Consider the following 21,638-nt stretch of genomic DNA (forward strand, 5'->3'; position numbering starts at 1 on the left):
CTAAAATTTGTGAAAAATGTGTAACAGCCCGATTTTGGGCCTAGTCAGAACAGTGGATTCGAGACCACAAATCCGACGTAAGAAAATTTATTTTTATTATATTTTTATGGTATACGATTTCACGAAATGATTTCGTGAAAATTTTGTTTGAAAATTTTGACGTTCGGGCACTCAATTTAGTCAAAAGGACTAAATTGTAAAAAGTGAAAAACTTGAGTTCTATATGCTAGAGGTTCCTAATTGTTATGAATTTTAAATTGGTGGTCCTTAAATGGTACTTAGACCATTGGTTAATTTTTTGGACAAAAATGGACATGAAATAGGTGAAATATAATATTTTAAGTTAGGGGCATTTTGGTCATTTAGTAATTAAATGATTAAATAAACAAAATAAAAGCCAAATTTTGGTCATCTTCAGCCCCTTGGCTGAAATTTTTAAGACCACCATGGCTAGGGTTTTGTTCAAGCTTTCCAAGCTCTATAGTAAGTTCGTTCTCGCCCCGTTTTTAATGATTTTCACGTTTTTGAAATCCTCGTAACAAGATTTACCTATTTCTACCCTTGATTTGAAGTAGGGTTTATGTTTAAAAATTTACCCATGTGTGACATGTGTGTATTTTGATGTTTAATGGAGGAATATGAATGTTTGTTGTATATTAAACGACTTTTACTAAGTAGTTTTCGGTGAAAATGCTAAAATGGACTAATTTGTAAAAGTTATAAAATTTGTCATAAAAGTGTGATTTAGTCTAAATTGTAGGCTGCTATAGTTATGAAAATGATTCGTCTAAGCTTTTATGTTAAATAAATTGAATAAAAAATCATTTACGAGCCTAGAGGCAAAAGTGTAAATATAACAAAGTTTAGGGGCAAAAACGTAACTTTTCCATAGTATGATTTTTGGATCACATTGACTAATATGACTAATAAATAGACTAAATGTGATATTATAGATAACGAGGTTTGGACCTAGAACGGGAGAAAAACGAGAAATTGACGATTAGGTCCCTTTTTGCCATTTTGGAGTCGAGGTAAGTTCATGTGTAAATAATGAAATGTTGTATCCTGTTTTAATGCTTTATTAATGTATGAATTTCCACGTTTAATTATTGTAAAGAGTGTATGAATAATATTATGGTAAATGAGAATGACTTTGTGAACGAGTTCGACGAAGATGTATTATCAAGAAAATCTCGTTTGAACCTTAGGAATAGTTTAGGATACAAGTGACATGTCACTAGGGACTATGCGATCTGAGCTCATGAGTTATGTGGTCTGAGCTCATGATATGTGTAACACATGTTATGGGGTTCCGGGTGCTGGTCTTGTATGTTCTACCGGTGGTTGGGTAGTCCGGCATGTGTTACTGATACCTGACAGCTTGTGTGAGCAGCCCGTGTAGCTACATCCTGACCGACATCTCAAGTGAGTAGACCCGTGAGTAGCTCGAAAGCGAGCAATATTTTATACGTAATATGAGGTAGTTTTAGCTACGAATGTGGCACTTATGTGCGAGCTTTCTGCGTATCCAATAGTATTCCAAGTGTGCAAATAGTAAATCAGTGAGTTATTTGACAAGTAAGTCAATGATGAGGAAACATGAGAATGTGCTACGAGTTAGTACATGTATGTACTTATAATTCATGAGTAAATGATTCAGTATATTATGAAAATGTGGTAATAATGCATACGAGAAAGTATGTGACTATATTACGTGAGGTACAGGTATGTACACGAACAAGTTATGCTTGTGAAACATTGATAACCTTGTGACAAATGATTTACATTTATGATGAATGGATGCATGTTAAGATTTGATAACAATCATGTGATAAGCATATGAGCTTAATTGAATTGTGAAGTAGTACGATGTATATACTTAACTTGTGATTCAATAGATGTGTAAAGGATTGTTAAGCTATATGTGGAAATTATGATTATTCAAATTATGTGCATGTTGTTAAGAGAGTTGAAATAACTTGTTAAATAATGTGATATGCTATAATTAGGAGATCATGGTCGTTAGTTTAATGCCTAGACATGCAACTAGTGTTTGTAAGATAAAGAGTAAGCATTATGAATGAGTAAGTGGTAATCATGAGATTTAATACAAATTGTATTAATAACATTCTTATGAATGGGTAAAATAAATTAATGTTAATAGTTGTTTATAAGCTTTGAACCTTACTCCCCTTCCTTTCCCATCTCTTATAGGTTAATTTAGCTAGCTCAGGTTCGAGACCGCCAGAGATGCCATTACACTATGAAGCTATCATTTGGGTATAAGTTAACACAAGTGTTTTAAATTTATGTCATGTATAGAGACTTTGTCTATTTATTAATTATGTCATTATTAATTTGGCCAATTGTGTTGGCTTCTAATGATTTAGTGATTCATTTTGTATATGGCCATGAGATGTGGCTCATATTGTGTATTGGGTTGTAAACCTATTCATTTATGCATGCATGTGCCTATGCAGTTGTAATGTGGTTGGTTGTTGTGTGTATATGGCGAAATGTGTTGTGGCTATGGATGTTTGATGATGGAATTATGGATGAATGACATGATGGCATCTGAGACATGAGTATGTTAAATAGAAGTAAACTACGAGCCTTAGTGCATGCAAATTTATAAATTTGGCTTGACAAAGTATGAAATCTTATGCATGTATCAGTAAAGATGAAATGATCATGATCATGTCTTGTTTATGTATGTTTAAGTTCTCGATTATGCCATGTTAATTGCCTTTGAAGTCATGTATGTGTTTGAGGAAATAAGGGTGGCAATTGGCTTGGAAAATAGCCTCAAAGTTGTCCACACAGGTAGACACATGGGCATGTGTTTAGGCCGTGTGTGACACACGGTCTCCCATGGGCGTGTGTTCCGACCGTGTGTCCCCTGCACCCTAATTAGGTAAAACAGAATGCTCAGTACTAAACACACGGGCAAAGACACGGCTGTGTGTCTCAACCGTGTGAATGGCATGGCCTTAGCACACGGACGTGTGACTTGGCCATGTAACCCTATTTGTAATACCCCAAAAATTTTTACAGTAAAATATTATCCGTGATATAGTAAAATAAGGAAATAAAGTGACAAAAAGGGGAATTTTGAGCTATGTCAATATTGGGAAGTATATTATGATATATTAATTTAAGAAAGGACCAAATTGTAAAGAAAAGAAAACTTTATTTCCTTTCTTCTCTTCTAACGTTTGCATGCATGGAAAGATGGATGAGAATTCTTCATCTTTCTTTCTTTATATACTAATAAAATAATAATAAAATAATAATAAAATATCTTATTAAAATATTAATAAAATAATATTTATCTAATTAAATAATTATAAAATATCAAAATATCTCTAGCATCATTATTACTTTCTAGATTTCTCTCTCTTTCAATTAACCATTTTGCCCTTTATTATCTTTTAAAATTTCATCCTTGAGTCATCATTTAATTTGGTAAAATTGCAATTTAGTCCCTCATAGTTCTTTATCTATTCAATTTGGTCCTAATTCATCCATTTTCCTTAGTTTCTAGATCATTCCACCCTTAAAATATTTACACTATTGGTCCTTCAACTTTTTCATATTTACACTTTAACCCCTCAAATTTTGAGTATTTACTCTTGTGTAATAAAACTTTTCTCACTTTTACAATTTAGTCCTTTCTTGAATTAATATATCATAATATACTTCCCAATATTGACATAACTCAAAATTCCCCTTTTTGTCACTTTATTTCCTCATTTTACTATATCACAGATAATATTTTACTGTAAAAATTTTCAGGGTATTACATTTCTCTCCCCCTTAAAATAAAATTCGTCCTCGAAATTTCCTTGTTTTCTTTTGATCATGAATTTCATTATTTCTATAATTCTATAGTTTTTTTTCTGCACATATTCACCTAGTTTATCATTTATATCCATTCTCTATCATTTCATTTCACATTTGCCTCTCAGAGCTTTTACCAACAAAAATAGAAGATAATATCATATGAATCTTATTATCAAGTGTTTTATCACACATATTGGCTTGGAAAACCAAAGAAAGATAGAGTAGTACCACTTGTGAATCAATCAGACTTGCGATAATTTCTGTCTATTAGCATATTTATGCAACCTTTCCATATATTGATTATAGCATCCAAATATGAACAGTTGCAGATACCTTTAAAAATATCAGTACATATAAAATACCCGTATAAAATTCCCAAAAATTTTACTGTAATATACCTATTTATAACAGCTATATTCAAATATTTTTTCAATTTACTTACCAATCCATTGACTAGTATAGTCATCAATAATTTCACATCATTCAGTTCACTCAAGAAACTAATTCGGAAGGAACTTTCAGTTAACCATTCTGTAAATACCATATTTGAACAAATCTACTTTCCTATAAATAACTTCTTTATTTAACAGTGGTACTGTATATCCCAGCTAGTTTTCAGAAAAAAAATTGATGTCTCTATTCAGAACTCATCTTTACCTATTAACTTATTCTCAATTCCGACTGTATTATCAATTGTTCAACCATTGAACTTTTCACTTTCCACTTTTGAACTTAATCAATATAAATCTCATGAATTTCATTGTATATAACTGTACTAGTAAAGGGGTATAGATCGTAAAGTCTCATAATTTAATTTTCATATATTTATTCATATAACATTTATCATTCTCAAGTACTATAAAACATTTATCCGTACTTTTACGAGTTCTGCTTCATCATAACTAACATTTTTTGCTCAGAGATAATCCTTTACCTCGTAAAGAAAATTTTTTACTTTTCACTTAGCAAAGGCCCAGTAGACTAGATAGAACACTTCGAATATACGAGACTTATACAGAGGTGCATTATTATGCACTATTAAATAGAGAACACTGAAGTGCTATACAGAGAGTACGAATGTGCTGAATGTGCTAATAATCAGAGAGCACTAACGTGCTAGTAATCAGAGAGCATGCTGAGGTCCCTTAATATCCTAGTAGTTCTAATCTTGTCTACTTGGGCAAATTATTTCATGCACGTGTATCACTTTTACACCTTTCGCATAATACTTTTACATGCTTTACAATTTAATCCTTGTACCAATAATTCATATACTTATATCTTCTGTACCTTCAATACATGTAATGTATTTCAAAATCTACTATTCATTCATAATTCTCTAATAGTCCTTATCATGTACTTCATATATCACTTTTATATATTTTGTAATTTAGTCATCAGCACAATATTTCATGTAGTAATATAATTTGCTTTTAATAATACATATAACATAATATTCATCATAATCAACTTTCTACTCATATACTTGAGTATCGCTTTTAGCATTATCGGAATTAGCTTGGTTGAAAAACATATCTTTCTATAAGTAAAACAAATCTCATCAGAGTCGAGAGATATCACACTATCACATATTATAATGACATGTGTTTTTAGACGTCACATATACTACGTTTGATCCGAGAACCGACTAAACCGTAGCTCTGATACCACTAAATGTAACACCCCCTACCCGTATCCATTGCCGGAATAGGGTACTAGGCATTACCGGAGTTTACTGAACATTTTCAGATAATTCTAAGTCATTTATTATTCATATTTTGAAAATAATCATAACGTCTCTCTATTGGGCCCTTGAGGCCCCAAACATACATTAGAAACCAACTGGAATTAAATCGGGATCATAGAATTTTTTTTCAAAATATTAAATTATATTTTCATCTAAGTACTTACCATTTCAATGCTCCTTATAATTAAACATATTACCATTCAATCAATAGCTTGGCACTTGTCTAAGCGTCAAACAACATCATTGTTAGTATACTTGCACATATTTCATATAAATTCAATATTGATATACTTATTTTCTCGACATGTCATACTTGAGTTTAATAATTGTCTTTACTTACATAATTTCCTTGTATCAACATATCAGAGATAATCATATATGCACATGAAATATATCATTCTCTTACCGTTTCTTCATAAGTATATATTAATCATTTCATTATATCAATGTCCCATGTTCCATCATTTCCATATATTTTGTATATTTATTCCGGTAAAAGTTTATATCAAACTTAATATAAATTATGTTCCATGTACTTATACTTATTTCGTTTATCTATCTTCATAATTATTTCATACAACTATTTTGTACATATATTTCCATATGACCAGTTCTTGTAAATATATCACACAACCATTTCATTTAACCATTCGTCGTCTGATACATATTACCTGAATATCAATTGTTCAATAGATGTCATAGCGTCTCCCATCCACGGTCTTATTTATCTTTGACATGATGCCATAGTGTCTTTCAACTATGGTCTTACTCATTTTCTGCCATGTTGCCATGGTATCTTTCAACCATGGTATTATTCATTTCATATCACGTTCCCATGGTATCTTTCAACCATGGTCTTATTCATTTTATATCACGTTGCCATGGTATCTTTCAACCATGGTCTTACAAATTTCATATCAGGTTGCCATGGTATATTTCAACCATGGTCTTAAACAATTCATATCAGGTTGCCATGGTATCTTTCAACCATGGTCTTACACATTTCATATCAGAGAGCACACTCCCGCGAACCTCACCCTTACAGTGGGATTACCAGTCCAGCTAAATCCCCTGCAACGACAATTACTCTAATGAGCTTGGTCTGAATTACCAGTCCAGGCTAAATTCAGACCCTAATTCGGATTACCCGTCCGGGCTAAATCCTTTTTACACGTATTCTTCGGGAGGGCTATATTAGAATAGGATCACCCGTCCGGGCTAGCTCCTTTTTACCGTCAATTCCTTTTCAGAGATCCATCGAATTTTTCTTTCATTCAACCGGGATTTATTTTCAATTTATATCGAGTCTTAGCAATATTTCATCAATTATCATGAATTGAACATTCAAATCATATTTTCATCACATAACCACATATTTCAAGTATTTAAAACACAATTCAAGTTACACGAACTTACCTCATTGCTTGTTTGTGTTTATAATTTCATTAATCCGATATCTTTTCTTTTCCACGATCAAGTCTCATATTTGAGTCGTCCAGATCTTTATAAATAAATTTGATCATCATTTTCATTCATTTCATATTCTAATGCATTTAATTAATACTCTAGGTAAAATTACCATTTTGCCCCTAAACTTTTAATGACAATTTCATCCTTAGGGTCAAGAAAATAAAATTCTTGCAAATTAATCGTTATTTCCAGCTATTATTCTCATATATATTGATAACAATTCATGAATTCTATAAAATATCAGAATTTTCCATAATTTCAACACTTTTCAACTTAATCCCTACATGTTTTCCCCCGATCTTGAACTAAATTAATAGTTTCATTCAATTTTTAATTTAAATAATAAAATAATCTACTTCATGCAATTTGGTCATTTCTGACATTTTTACAAAATTGCCCATAAAGTTTTACTTTTATTCAATTTAGTCCCTGAGCCTAAAATATGCAAATTAGCCATGCTAGATGAATATTCATACATATTTTCCTCTTCCTCCTCTCCATTCCACATCCTTAATGTATATAACACACTTGTAAGTAACATTATCGATAATTTTTATTATTTACTTTTATGAATATTCAAGCTGTCCATCTGTGTCATAGTCACTAAATTATTTATATCTGGAGCTATAAAACTCCAAATTAATATCCACTAATTTTCCCTGAAACTAGACTCATATATATTATTTCCATAAAATTTTAAGAATTTTTGGTTTATCCAATAAGTACATTTTATTCTTTAAAGTTACCCTTGTTCTGCTGTCTGACAGTTCTGACCCTTCTTCACTAAAAATTAATTATCTCCTCGTACAGAATTCAAATATGTTCTTGTTTGTTTCTTTTGTAAATAGACTCATTCAGGATTCTAAAAATATAAATTTAATCCCATAATTATTTTTATCCAATTTTTTATTATTTTCCAAAGTCAGAACAAGGGAACCCGAAAATCTTTCTGACCTTGTCTCACAAAATTTATTATATCTCATGATTTACAATTCCATTGCTTGCATAATTTCTTATATAAGAAGATTGACTCAATAATATTTAATTTCATATTTTATTCATCCTATAATTCGATTTCTAAAATTTTTGGTGATTTTTCAAAGTTAGACTACTGCTGCTGTCCAAAACTGTTTTAGTGCAAGATATTATTTACCATGTTTATAGCACCCTTTTTTTCTTTCTCTACACTATTTCTCATCACTTTCTCTTGTTTTCTCTTCACTAACATATCAATAACATAGGACCATATGTAAGGAAACTCTACATTAACATTAATCCCATGCTTTTTCAATAATAACAAACTTAAAACTATATTGAAACCATGATGTTCTTACCTTGTTCTATTGATTTCAATCTTCATCTTGATTTTGTCTCTCCTTCAGCTTCCATTTCTTGAATCCAACTTGATATTCTAACTTCCTATAGTCTCCTTAACATTTCTCTCTCTTGGTAGCTATGGAAATTCTTTTGATTTTTGGGTGAAAATATTGAATTTTTGGTGGAAGGACCAAATTGTAAAGAAAAGAAAACTTTCTTTCCTTTCTTCTCTTCTAACGTTTGCATGCATGGAAAGATGGATGAGAATTCCTCATCTTTCTTTCTTTATATACTAATAAAATAATAAAAAAATATCTTATTAAAATATTAATAAAATAATATTTATCTAATTAAATAATTATAAAATATCAAAATATCTCTAGCATCATTATTACTTTCTAGATTTCTCTCTCTTCCAGTTGACCATTTTGCCCTTTATTATCTTTTAAAATTCCATCCTTGAGTCATCATTTAATTTGGCAAAATTGTAATTTAGTCCCTTATAGTTCTTTATCTATTCAATTTGGTCCTAATTCATCCATTTTCCTTAGTTTCTAGATCATTCCACCCTTAAAATATTTACACTATTGGTCCTTCAAATTTTTTATATTTACACTTTAACCCCTCAAATTTTGAGTATTTACTCTTGTGCAATAAAACTTTTCTCACTTTTACAATTTAGTCCTTTCTTGAATTAATATATCATAATATACTTCCCAATATTGACATAACTCAAAATTCCCCTTTTTGTCACTTTATTTCCTTATTTTACTATATCACGGATAATATTTTACTGTAAAATTTTTTGGGGTATTACACTATTTCGATTGATGACGTCATAAATAGATAGTTACACGGGCTGATGACACGAGTTTGTCCCAAGCCACACGGGCGTGTGTGACCACACGACCTACCCACATAGGTGTGTGACTCCTGTTTTGAGGAAAAAAAATTTTAAGTGATATGAAAGTTCCGAAAGTTCTCGGTTTAGTGCCGAACCACACCCAATGTATGTTTTGGGTTTCGAGGACCCATATAAGGGACGATATGCATGTGAATTAAAATTTTTAAATTTGGACTGAAATCCATGTCTCGATTTTGTACGAATGCTTGTGTTTAAGTCTGGTAATGCCTCGTGCCCTGTCCCGGCGTCAGATATGAGTAAGGGGTGTTGCAAAATGTATGTTGTAAATGTTGTTTATAAATTTCAGCTAGGCTTGAAAAGAAGGTTAAATTTCAAGAATTTCTTTTTTCGAGCCTAGGGATGAAATTAGAATTTTTGAAAAGGATAAGGGCGAAATGGTAATTTTGCCTAGGATGCAATAGAATGCAAATGTATATGAAATGTGATAAATTAATAGTTAAATTTATCCATATAAATTCGGAAAGACCAACTATGGAACTAGATCAAGGAAAGCAAAAGTTTTCGGATTAGTTGAAATTTAAAAACGAACCATTTTCAAGGTAAGTTCGTGTAACTTAACTATGTATGTTAAATGCTTGAATTTAATTGTATGATTGTGTTGATGTGAACAAGATAACATACATTATGAAATAATCATAAGTTGTGAAATGTGGACGAATTGCCATATTTCAATTGAACGTTGAAATTCGATGGATTAAGATGATATGCTTGAACAAGAATAATATTCCACATGTTGTTAGAAGGATTTAGCCTAGAAGGGTAATCCTGATATAAACCGCTCGAGCCTATGCTATAGATTGGATTTAGCCCGGACGGGCAATCCAAATTAAGCTCTTTAGAGCATATGCCCTAAAAAGGATTTAGCCTGGATTGGTAATCCTATAACATAACATGTGGCTCGAGAGTGTGCTTGATAAGTTTGTGCCCAAAGGGGTACTTTTGAGTATACTAACGGGAATTCCATCGGCATTTCAATAGTTCAACAGAAAAAGGAATCTTGAATCAAGGAAAGATGAAAAATTTATGGAACTTATAATGTGATGAGCTAATCTATGTTTACTTGATATTCATATGAGATTATGTGACTAACTTGTTTGAATAAGTTTATTTGTTTAGGTAACTTACCCAAAATTGATGGAATATATATTTATGTGTGCTTGTGTTAATAAATAAAACTAGTAAGTTTATTTTCCGTTATACGAACTTACTAAGCATAAAATGCATACTCCGTTTATTTTTCCCTGTCTTATATTACTCTAAGCTCGCGAAGGTTGGAAGTCAGTCGGAGCAGTCACAACACTATCCACTATCTCATTTTGGTACAAATAGAAATTTCATTTTGGTATAATGGCATGTATAAGACTAATTGGCCAATTCTGGCTTGATGATGATGTTTGTAATCTAGCCCTTGGAATGGCTAGTAATGGTTGTTTGATATAGTTGTAATGTTATGCTATGCTAGCTTTATATATATATATATATATATATATATATTAAGTGATTGTTTTTAGTAAGTCTAACATATAGATTAAACCAAGGTAAAATTTTGAACATGTGTGCATGTAGTGGTATGCCTTGTAAATGATGAAATTTACTTGAGATGGATCCTTGGAATGGTTGGACTGTATTTGGTATGTTTAATGCAGGAACATGGTAAATTTGGGTGACAAATGAGGCAAGGAAATGATTTATTTTTGTCCACACGGGCAGGCACATAGGCGTGTGTCTTGGCCATGAGTCACACACGGCCTATCCCATGGGCATGTGGTCCGGCCGTGTGTCCCTTGCATCTTAAGAATGAGAAGCAGAATGCTCAGAATTGGACACACAAGTAGAGACACGGGTGTGTGTCTCAGCCGTGTGGTTGACACGGTCTTGAACACATGCGTGTTACACGGTGTGTAAAAACTGCACCTAAATTTCGAAAATAAAAATTTTTCACACGGTCTAGCTCACGGACGTATGACTTGGTAGTTCCTTCATACTTTAAAAGTCAGAGAGTTACACGGGTTAGGGACACTAGCGCGTGTAGTACAAGCCTGACCACACGGGCGTGTCCCTAGACCATACGAGTATGTGAGCCCTGCACCTAGGAAAAATTTTAGAATTTCGCAAAAAATTACTTGAGTTCCTGATTTAGTCCCGATTTGATTCCACCGCTCGTTTTGGGCCTCGAGGGTCCATATATGGGACGATATGTATGATCTCAGAAAATAAATAGTAATTTACGTAAATTAATTGAAAAATATTCTGAATGTTTCTGTAATACTCTGAAACACTATTTCAACGACGAATACGGGTTAGGGGTATTACATTTAGTGGTATTAGAGCTATGATTTAGTCGATTCTCAGACTAACATGGCAAGTACTAGTCTAGGTATACATGCCATTATATAAATTATGAAGTGTGATATCTCCTGACTGATTTTAAGTGTGTTTTCATATAGTAATGCCTTCCAACCAAGCTAGAGCCGAGACTAAAGAAGCTGAGAGTGCTGCTCAAGCTTTCGTGTAGCAAGCTGCATCTAGTGGTAGTAAAAGGCCCGTATTTGAGGGCTGAAGTGAGACGGCAAAAGTAGCCTTCTTTGAATTGATGGATAAATAGTTTAGTGAATATATGAGAACAAATCCCACTGTTCAACGACCTCCCCCACCTACTTCACAAAATGATGAAACGCCACAGGATGCTAGATTTGTTAGAATTGGTAAGGCTCCAGTTGACAAAATCAGAAAACATGAGGCTGAAGAATTTAGGGCTACGACCGATGACGAGCCAAAAAGGGTCGAGTTCTGGCTGGAAAATACTATTCGGGTTCTTGATTAGTTATCATGTATACTAGCTGAATGTCTGAAATGTGTGGTATCTTTGTTGAAAGACACGGCTTATCATTGGTGGAAAACCATATCTTCTGTAGTACCTAAGGAAAATATTACATGGGAATTTTTCCAAACAGAGTTTAAAAAAAGTATATTAGTCAGAGATTCCTGGAATAGAAAAAGAAGGAATTTCTAGAGCTCAAGTATGAACGAGAATTTGTTAGATTGAGCAAGTATGCTAGTGAATGGGTTCAGGCTGAAGCCAAAATTTTCAAACGATTTGAATAAAGGCTAAATGAAGATATCAAGCTATTAATTTGAATTATGGAATTAAGAGAATCCGCAGTGTTGGCTGAACAGGCATACAAGGCGATGAATTAAGCAAAGAAAAGAAGCAAGCAAAAAGGAAAGCTTGGGTTTCAAGTAGAAGATTTGTAAGCAAGGCTCAATCATCTACTTCAAAGAAATGAAAGAATTATCATGAGCATTTTGCTACCTCAATGGAGTATTCAGGAAAGAAACGAAGCTCTAAATGCACCAACCCAAGGTCTTCGTCTCCTTTAACCACCAATGTTGGGAGTATTAGAAACCCCAAACCATGATGCAATGTCTGTAATAAATTACATTTCGGAGAGTGTCGGATGAGAAGTGAGGCTTGCTTCAGGTGTGGTTCTCTCGACCATTTTCTTGAAGATTGCTTGGAAAGGGTTAAAAAAGAAGTTGAATAGACCTCGAAACTGAGTAATCCCACCACGAGAGGTAGACCATCACGGTACTCTGGAAATGTTGGTGGTAGTTGTAGTACTGCAAAGGATTTAATAGCTAAATCTAAGGCTCGAGCTCTGACAAGAACCTATGTAATACGTACAAAGGAAGATGCTTCAACACCAGATGGTACCACTGATACATCCTCTCTACTTGATACTTATATTGTTGCTTTGATTGATCCTAGTTTCACGCACTCATACATATGTACAAAATTTGTATCTGATAAAAATATAATTATTGAATTCATTGAATTTGTGGTTAAAGTTTCAAACCCCTTGGGTTAGCATTGTTATGGTGGATAAATTTTGTAAAAATTGCCCATTGATGATAGAGGGTTATTGTTTTCCAGCTAATTTGATGTTACCCTTTGATGAATTTGATGTAATATTGGGAATGGATTGGTTAACCTAACATGATGTAGTGGTAAATTGTAAGCATAAATACATTGTATTAAAGTGTCAGAATGGTGAGTTACTTCGGGTTGAATCTGAGAAATTGGATGGATTGTCTAACATGATTTCAACAATATCAGCACAGAGATATATTAAAAAGGGGTATGAGGCTTACCTTGCTATTGTATTGGACACCAAAGTGTCAGAGTTGAAAATCCAGTCAATGCCAATTTTTTGTGAGTTTCCTGAAGTATTTCCAAAAGAACTACCTAGTTTACCTCCAGCTAGAGAGGTGGAATTTTCCATAGACCTTGTGCCAGGGACGACGCCGATATCTATAGCACCTTATAGAATGGCTCCTGCTGAATTGAACAAGTTGAAGGTACAGTTGCAAGAGTTGATTGATAGAGGATTTGCCCGACCCAGTTTTTCACCATAGGGTGCACTAATATTGTTTGTAAAGAACAAAGATAGATCATTGAGATTATGCATCGATTACAGACAGCTTAATAAAGTCGCAGTTAAGAATAAATACCCGTTGCCTCGTATAGATGACTTGTTTGATCAATTAAAAGGTGCCACTGTATTTTCAAAAATTTATTTACAATCTGGTTATTATCAGCTGCGTGTAAAAGATTTACATGTGCTAAAGACAGCTTTCAGAACCAGATATGGGCATTATGAGTTTTTGGTGATGCCATGTAGATTAACAAATTCCCCAATGATATTTATGAATTTAATGAATAGAATTCTCAGGAAGTGAATGAGCATGCTCGAAATTTGAGAATTGTTTTGCAAACTCTGCATGAGAAACAATTATATGCTAAATTCAGTAAACGTGAATTCTGGCTACGGGAAGTTAGTTTCCTTGGACATGTTGTATCTGTAGAGGGTATTCAGGTAGACCCGAACAAAATTTTAGCTATCGTAAGCTGGAAGCCACCGAAGAATGTTTCAAAAGTCAGAAGTTTTGTAGGACTAGCAGGATACTATCAGAGATTTGTTCAAGGGTTCTCAATGATAGCTTCTTCGATGACTCAATTGTTGCAAAAAGAGGTGAAATTCGAGTGGACTAATTGATACCAGCAGAGTTTTGATAGATTGAAAGCTTTATTGATGGAAGCACCTGTATTAGTCCTACCTGAACTAAATAAGGAATTTAAAGTTTACAGCGATGCCTCATTGAATGGTTTAGGATGTGTATTGATACAATATGGTAAAGTAGTGGCATATGCATCTAGGCAGTTAAAATCGCATGAAAGAAATTACCCGGTACACGATCTTAAATTAGCATATATTATTTTTGCATTAAAAATATGGTGGCATTATCTTTTTAGTGAAAAATGTCACATCTTTACAGATCATAAAAGTCTGAAGTATTTAATTACACAAAAAGAACTGAATTTGAAACAACGTATATGGTTGGAATTATTGAAAGATTATGATCTCGTTATTGATTACCATCCGGGGAAAGCTAATGTAGTGGCAGATGCCTTGAGCCGAAAATCCTTGTTTGCTTTACGGTCATTGAAATCCCAGTTTTCTTTATCTGATTATGGTTCACTCATAGCTGAGTTAAAAGTTAGACCGAGGTTTATGCAACAGATCTCTAAAGCTCAAAAAAAAGATGGTAAGTTGCAAGCGAAACGAATACAAAGTGAATCAACTCCTAACTCAGAATTTTAGATCGAGACCAATGGTTGTTTATTATTCAGAGACAGAGTATGTGCACCGAAAAGTTCAGAACTGACACAGAAGATTTTGAATGAAGCTCATAATGGTAACATGTCTATACATCCTGGTAGTAATAAATTGTATAATGATTTGAAAAAGATGTACAGGTGGCCAGGAATGAAACGGGATACTTCTGAATTTGTATCGAAGTGTTTGATATGTCAACAAGTGAAGGTTGAACACCAAGTACTTTCGGGATTATTTCAGCCAATCACAATACCAGAATGGAAATGTAAAAGAGTTACCATGGATTTTGTAACAGGATTACCTTTATCACCGAAAAAGAAAGATGTTGTCTGGGTAATTGTCGATTATTTAACAAAGTCGGCACACTTTATCCGGTACGTATGGATTTTTCGTTGGATAGATTTTCTGAATTATATGTCTCTGAGATTGTCAGATCGTATGGAGTGCCTGTCTCCATTATTTCAGATAGAGATCCTCGGTTTTCATCTCGATTTTGGAGTAAGTTGCATGAAGCTTTGGGCACTCATTTACACTTTAGTACTGCATTCCATCCTCAAATAGATAGATAGTCTGAATGTGTGATACAGATTTTAGAAGACATGCTTCGGTGTTGTATACTTTAATTTGGAGGTAATTGGGAAAAATACTTGCCTTTGATTGAATTTGCTTATAATAACAATTATCAGTCCAGTATATGTAGAACCCCATTGTATTAGACAGAATTAAGTGAGAGAATGATACATGGAGTTGACTTGATCCGGGAAACTGAAGAAAAGGTGAAGATAATTAGGGACAGTTTGAAAGGGGCCTCAGACCGTCAAAAGTCTTATGCTGATTTAAAGCTGAAAGAGATAGAATTTCAGGTTGGTGATAAAGTATTCTTGAAAGTGTCACCATGGAAGAGAGTTCTCCGATTTGGCCGTAAAGGAAAACTGAGTCCACGATTTATCGGGCCATATGAGATCATTGAAAGCGTCGGGCCTATTGCATATCGGTTAGGATTACCACCGAAGCTTGATAAAAACTCATAATGTGCTTCACGTATCCATGCTACGACGATATCGATCGGATCTTTCACACATTATTACTCCAACAAAAGTTGAGATTCAGCCTGATATGACTTACAATGAGGAACCGATTAAGATACTGGCTTATGAGACGAAAGAGCTGAGAAATAAAAAGGTGGCCTTTGTAAAAGTCCTCTGGAAACGGCATGGATTAGAGGAAGCTACCTGAGAGCCTGAGGATACTATGAGGAAGCAATACCCTAACCTCTTTTCTGGTAAGAATTTTCGAGGACAAAAATTTCTAAAGGGAGAGAGTTGTAACAACCCAATTTTGGTAAGGTCGGAACAGTGGTTTCGAGACCATAAATTCGAGTTAAAAATAAAACTAATTTTATTTTATTTTATGGTTGGCATCATGATAGGAAGGTCACATGAAAATTTTGATATGAAAATTTTATCGATTGTGTGGTTAATTAGGTAAAGGACTAAATTGCATAAAATGAAAAAGTTGGATTCTAGTAGTTAAAGGTATCAAATAGCTATAGAATTCAAAAATTAAGGTCCCTATAGACCATTGAAGGGTAGTTAGTAGATATTTTAATGACTCATCCATGGAAAAATTAGAAAAGGCAAGGGACTAAATTGGAAATCACTAAAATAAAAAGATGATAATTAAATAAAAAGAAATATTCATCTAATTTCATATCATCTTCCCCAAAATTTCCATGGAAACCCTAGGAGAGAGGAAGACAACTTACCAAGCTTGAAAAGGTATGAAATTAAGTCTCGTTTTTAACGATTTTTATATTTTTGAAACCAGGATAGTCTAATCTCTCTATTTAGGGGATTAATTTGAAAAGTTATCAATGTATGAAATTTGGGTCATGGATGAATATGCTGAAAATTAGAAATTTATGGTAGAAAATGAAAGTTTGTTAATAGATAAACAATTTTTACGAAGTAATTTTTTATGAAAACTTGATTTAGTGACTAAAATGAAAAATGGTAAAAACCCATGGAAAATTCTGAAATTTGTGAAAAATGTGTGTTGTAAATGTTGTTTATAAATTTTGGCTAAGCTTGGAAAGAGGGTTAAATTTCATGAATTTCATTTTCTGAGCCTAAGGACGAAATCAGAATTTTTTAAAAGGATAGGGGCAAAATAGTAATTTTGCCTAGGATGCAATAGAATGAAAATGTATATGAAATGTGATGGATTAATAGTTAAATTTATCCATATAGATTCGGAAAGACCAACTACGGAACTAGATCAAGCAAAGCAAAAGGTTTCGAATTAGTTGAAATTTAAAAACGAACCATTTTCAAGATAAGTTCGTGTAACTTAACTACATATGTTAAATGCTTGAATTTAATTGTATGATTGTGTTTATGTGAATGAGATAACATACAGTATGAAATAATCATAAGTTGTGAAATGTGGACGAATTGCCATGTTTCGATTGAACGTTGGAATTCGATGGATGAAGGTGATATGCTTGAACAAGAATAATATTTCACATGTTGTTAGAAGGATTTAGCCCGGACGGGTAATCCTGATATAAGCCGCTCGAGCCTATGCTATAGATTGGATTTAGCCCAAACGGGCAATTCAAATTAAGCTCTTTAGAGCATATGCCCTAAAAAGGATTTAGCCTAGACTGTTAATCCTATAATATAACATGTGGCTTGAGAGTGTGTTTGTTAAGTTTGTGCCCAAAGGGGTACTTTTGAGTATACTAACCAGAAGTCCATCAGCATTTCAATAGTTCAATAGAAAAAGGAATCTTGAATCAAGGAAAGGTGAAAATTTTATGGAACTTGTAATGTGATGAGCTCATCTATGTTTACTTGATATTCATATGAGATTATGTGACTAACTTGTTTGAATAAGTGTATTTGTTTAGGTAACTTACCCAAATTTGAAGGAATATATATTTATGTGTGCTTGTGTTAAATAAGACCAGTAAGTTTATTTTCCATTATACAAACTTACTAAGCATAAAATGCTTACTCCGTTTATTTTTCCCTATCTTATAGTGCTCAAAGCTCACGAAGGTTGGAAGTCGGTCGGAGTAGTTATCACACTATCCACTATCTCATTTTGGTATAAATAGAAATTTCATTTTGGTATAATGGCATGTATAAGCTTAATTGGCCAATTATGGCTTGATGGTGATATTTGTAATCTAACCATTGGAATGGCTAGTAATGGTTGTGTAACACCCTTCACCCGTATTCAACGCCGGAATAGAGTTCGGAGCATTACCAGACTTACAATACTTTTAAACATACATTTCATAAACAATTATCAATTCAAATACAACAAAATCATAAACAATTATAGTGTCCCTTAAACGAGCCTAAGAGGCCTTAAACATACATTGAGAGTGGTTCGGGACTAAACCGGATACTCGAAAAATTTTTCAACACTTAGTAAAATTTTTCTCAAAACAGAGAACACATGCCCATGTGGTCAGGCCATGTGTCTCACACGGCCATCAGACATGCCCGTGTCATAGGCCGTGTGAATATTCAAAATGAGAGAACATGGTCGTGTCCTAACCCATGCCCTACCCCGTGTAGCTCTCTGACTTGGGTTACATGACCAACATACACACCCGTGTGGCTAACCCGTGTACCCTAAAAATGGCCACACATGCCCGTGTGCCAGGCCGTGTGCTAGGCCGTGCCAAACCTATAGGGTATATTGACTTATACCACACGGTCAAGTCACATGCCCGTGTGTAAGGCCGTGTGGAGCATACTGACTTGATTTTAATTTCAACACCAGAGGACACACGGCCGTGCAACATGACTGTGTCACATATGGCTGAGACACGCTCGTGTCTCTACCCGTGTGGAAAAAAATAGGCTATTTACCAAGCCAATTTGCCACCCAAATTTGCATATACCTAAAAAAAATCCAATTTAGCCACAATCAAGACTAGTTCATACCATATCCAATACCAATATTTCAACATGCTCATAACTTCAAATCTTACTCTATCAAAACATACCAAAATATATATACAAATCAACTAGTTAAACCTTTACTTAACATGCATCATTTTGCACCAATTCACAAGCATGATATGAATTTCACAAACCTCATAATACAAGTCATTCATGAACTCAACTATCCACCATATATGCACATATATGCACATAACCAAATATACCAAATTAAGCCAAATCACATGGCTATATATACAAACCAAAATATGATTATTCACAAGCCATTTCAAATGTCAAAACTCACTACCAAAATACATATAAAAAACAACCATAATCCTATACATGCCATATGACCAAACCATGGGGTCAAAAGTACCAAAGTGATGGTTGGATAGTGTGACGTAGTCTCCAATGATCCCCAAATCCTAGCTAGCTTTGAAATCACTATAAAACACGGGAAAAAATAAGCAAAGTAAGCTATAAAGCTTAGTAAGTTTGTACGAAATACACTCAACAAATCATAATACAAAAATCATCAATTTGAACTATATAACATATAATTGATGATAACAACAAACCTTCCATATGCTTAATCATTTGCTTATATGTAAATTCATAACTTATTCTATTTGAATCTAATACTTTAGATGTACATACCTGTATAATTTTGTAACAAACTCATACCTTTTCGGGATACTGTCGAATACTCGATATCTCGCACACTAAGTGCCAATACATAGTTGAAGCTATTATAATCTCGCACACTAAGTGCCTTACATAGCCGAAGCTATCTCGGTTTCACACACTAAGTGCCCTATATAGCCAAAGCTATCTCGAATCGTCGTCAAACATGCCTATAATCTCATATACACAATTTATGCAATATTAAAGAATTTAAAGCATAATTTTAACAATGCTTTTCAAATACGAACTTACCTCGGATGTGTAAACGATGAAATAAAACGTTTAGTTGATAACTTTCATTTTCCCCGATCCTGATCCGAATTCCGTTTTTCTTGATTTAAATATATTCAAAATTAACTTATTCAATAAATTATTCATTCAATTTAGTCCAAAACATGCTTTAAAACACATTTTCACTTTTTCCCCACATATTTCACATTTTTCCTAATTTAGTCCTTATTTCATAAAATCCCAAATCAATGAAATTCCAAATATACCCAAGCTAGCTGAATTATCATTATGCCCCTAGCAGCCCATATTTCTCATTTATTTCACATTTTAACCACTAAATTTACACATTTCTCAATTTAATCCCTATTTTGCATTTTCACTGAAAATCACTTAACAAAACTTGTTTAACTATCAACAACTATTCAAAATCTATCATCAAACATCAAAATACTCATGTATTCATCGATAGCAACATCAAATCCTTTAATAGTTTTGCAAAATAGTCCTCGGGCTAGTTAGTACTAGATGCAACAATCACAAAAAAATAGAAATCATTAAAAACTGAGAAAATTTACTCACCAATTGAGCTTTGAAAGTAGCTAAAACCTAGCTCATTCCCATGTCTTTTAATATTTGAAATTTTGGTGGAAGAAACTAAGAAAGAAGATAGCCTTATGCATTATGTTATTATTTTACTTTGTTATTTAATGAATTACTAATTTAACCTTAAGTATGTAACATTAAAATTCATTTATACATGTCTATTAATGTCCACTTACCTTAATAATGGTCCATTTAACACTTAAGGACCTCCACAATTAAATTTCATAGCTATTAGATACTTTTAGCTAATAGAACTCTACTTTTGCACTTTACGCGATTTAGTCCTTTTTCTCAAATTGACCAATTAAACGATAAAATTTCTTAACAAAATTTTCCCACATATATGATATCATGCTGTAAACATTAAAATAATAATAAAATAAATATTTAAATTTTGAATTTGTTGCCCCGAAGCTACTGTTCTGATTTGACTAAAAACTAGCTATTATAGGTTGTTTGATATACTTGTAATGTCATGCTATGCTAGCTTTATATATATATATATATATATATATATATATATATTAATTTATTGTTTTTAGTAAGTTTAACATATGAAAAATTCAGTAAATAAGGGTCACACAACTGTGTTGTCAGGCCATGTAACAAACTATGGTCGTGTCGACCTAATTGTAAAACTTTACGAACATTGTCACGGCCATGTGGCTGGGCCATGTGAGAGATTGAGACCATGTCAACATTCATTCATCTAAATTACCAATGGCACACAGCCGTGTCAACCAACCGTGTGAGACACACGGTCGTGTGTCAAACCATGTGTGCAGGAAAAAGCACCTAATGTACAAATTTGGTTGAACCTTACGCAAAGACCTATAATGCATTCCTTTACTAACATCAACACCTACTCAAATAGGCATATTTTATGCCCAAATTATAACTTATAAAGCATTCCTAAATGTCTAACAAATATGACACAATTGGCACCGTAATCAACTAAACTATTTCAATCCATTCACCTATTAATTATGCATTCATCCAACTATCACATTCTAAATCACTTAGCACACATTCGAGCTAGTCATACACATCTTCATTTCATATGAGCATAATTAGAGTTTAACTGTAACACCCTTAACCCATATCTGTCATCGAAACAGGGTTTCAGAGTATTACCAAAACATTCAAAAAAAATTTCAATTAATTTACGTAAATTACTA

This window comes from Gossypium hirsutum, chromosome A03, assembly GCF_007990345.1.
Source record: "Gossypium hirsutum isolate 1008001.06 chromosome A03, Gossypium_hirsutum_v2.1, whole genome shotgun sequence".
In the NCBI taxonomy this organism is placed as follows: Eukaryota; Viridiplantae; Streptophyta; class Magnoliopsida; order Malvales; family Malvaceae; genus Gossypium; species Gossypium hirsutum.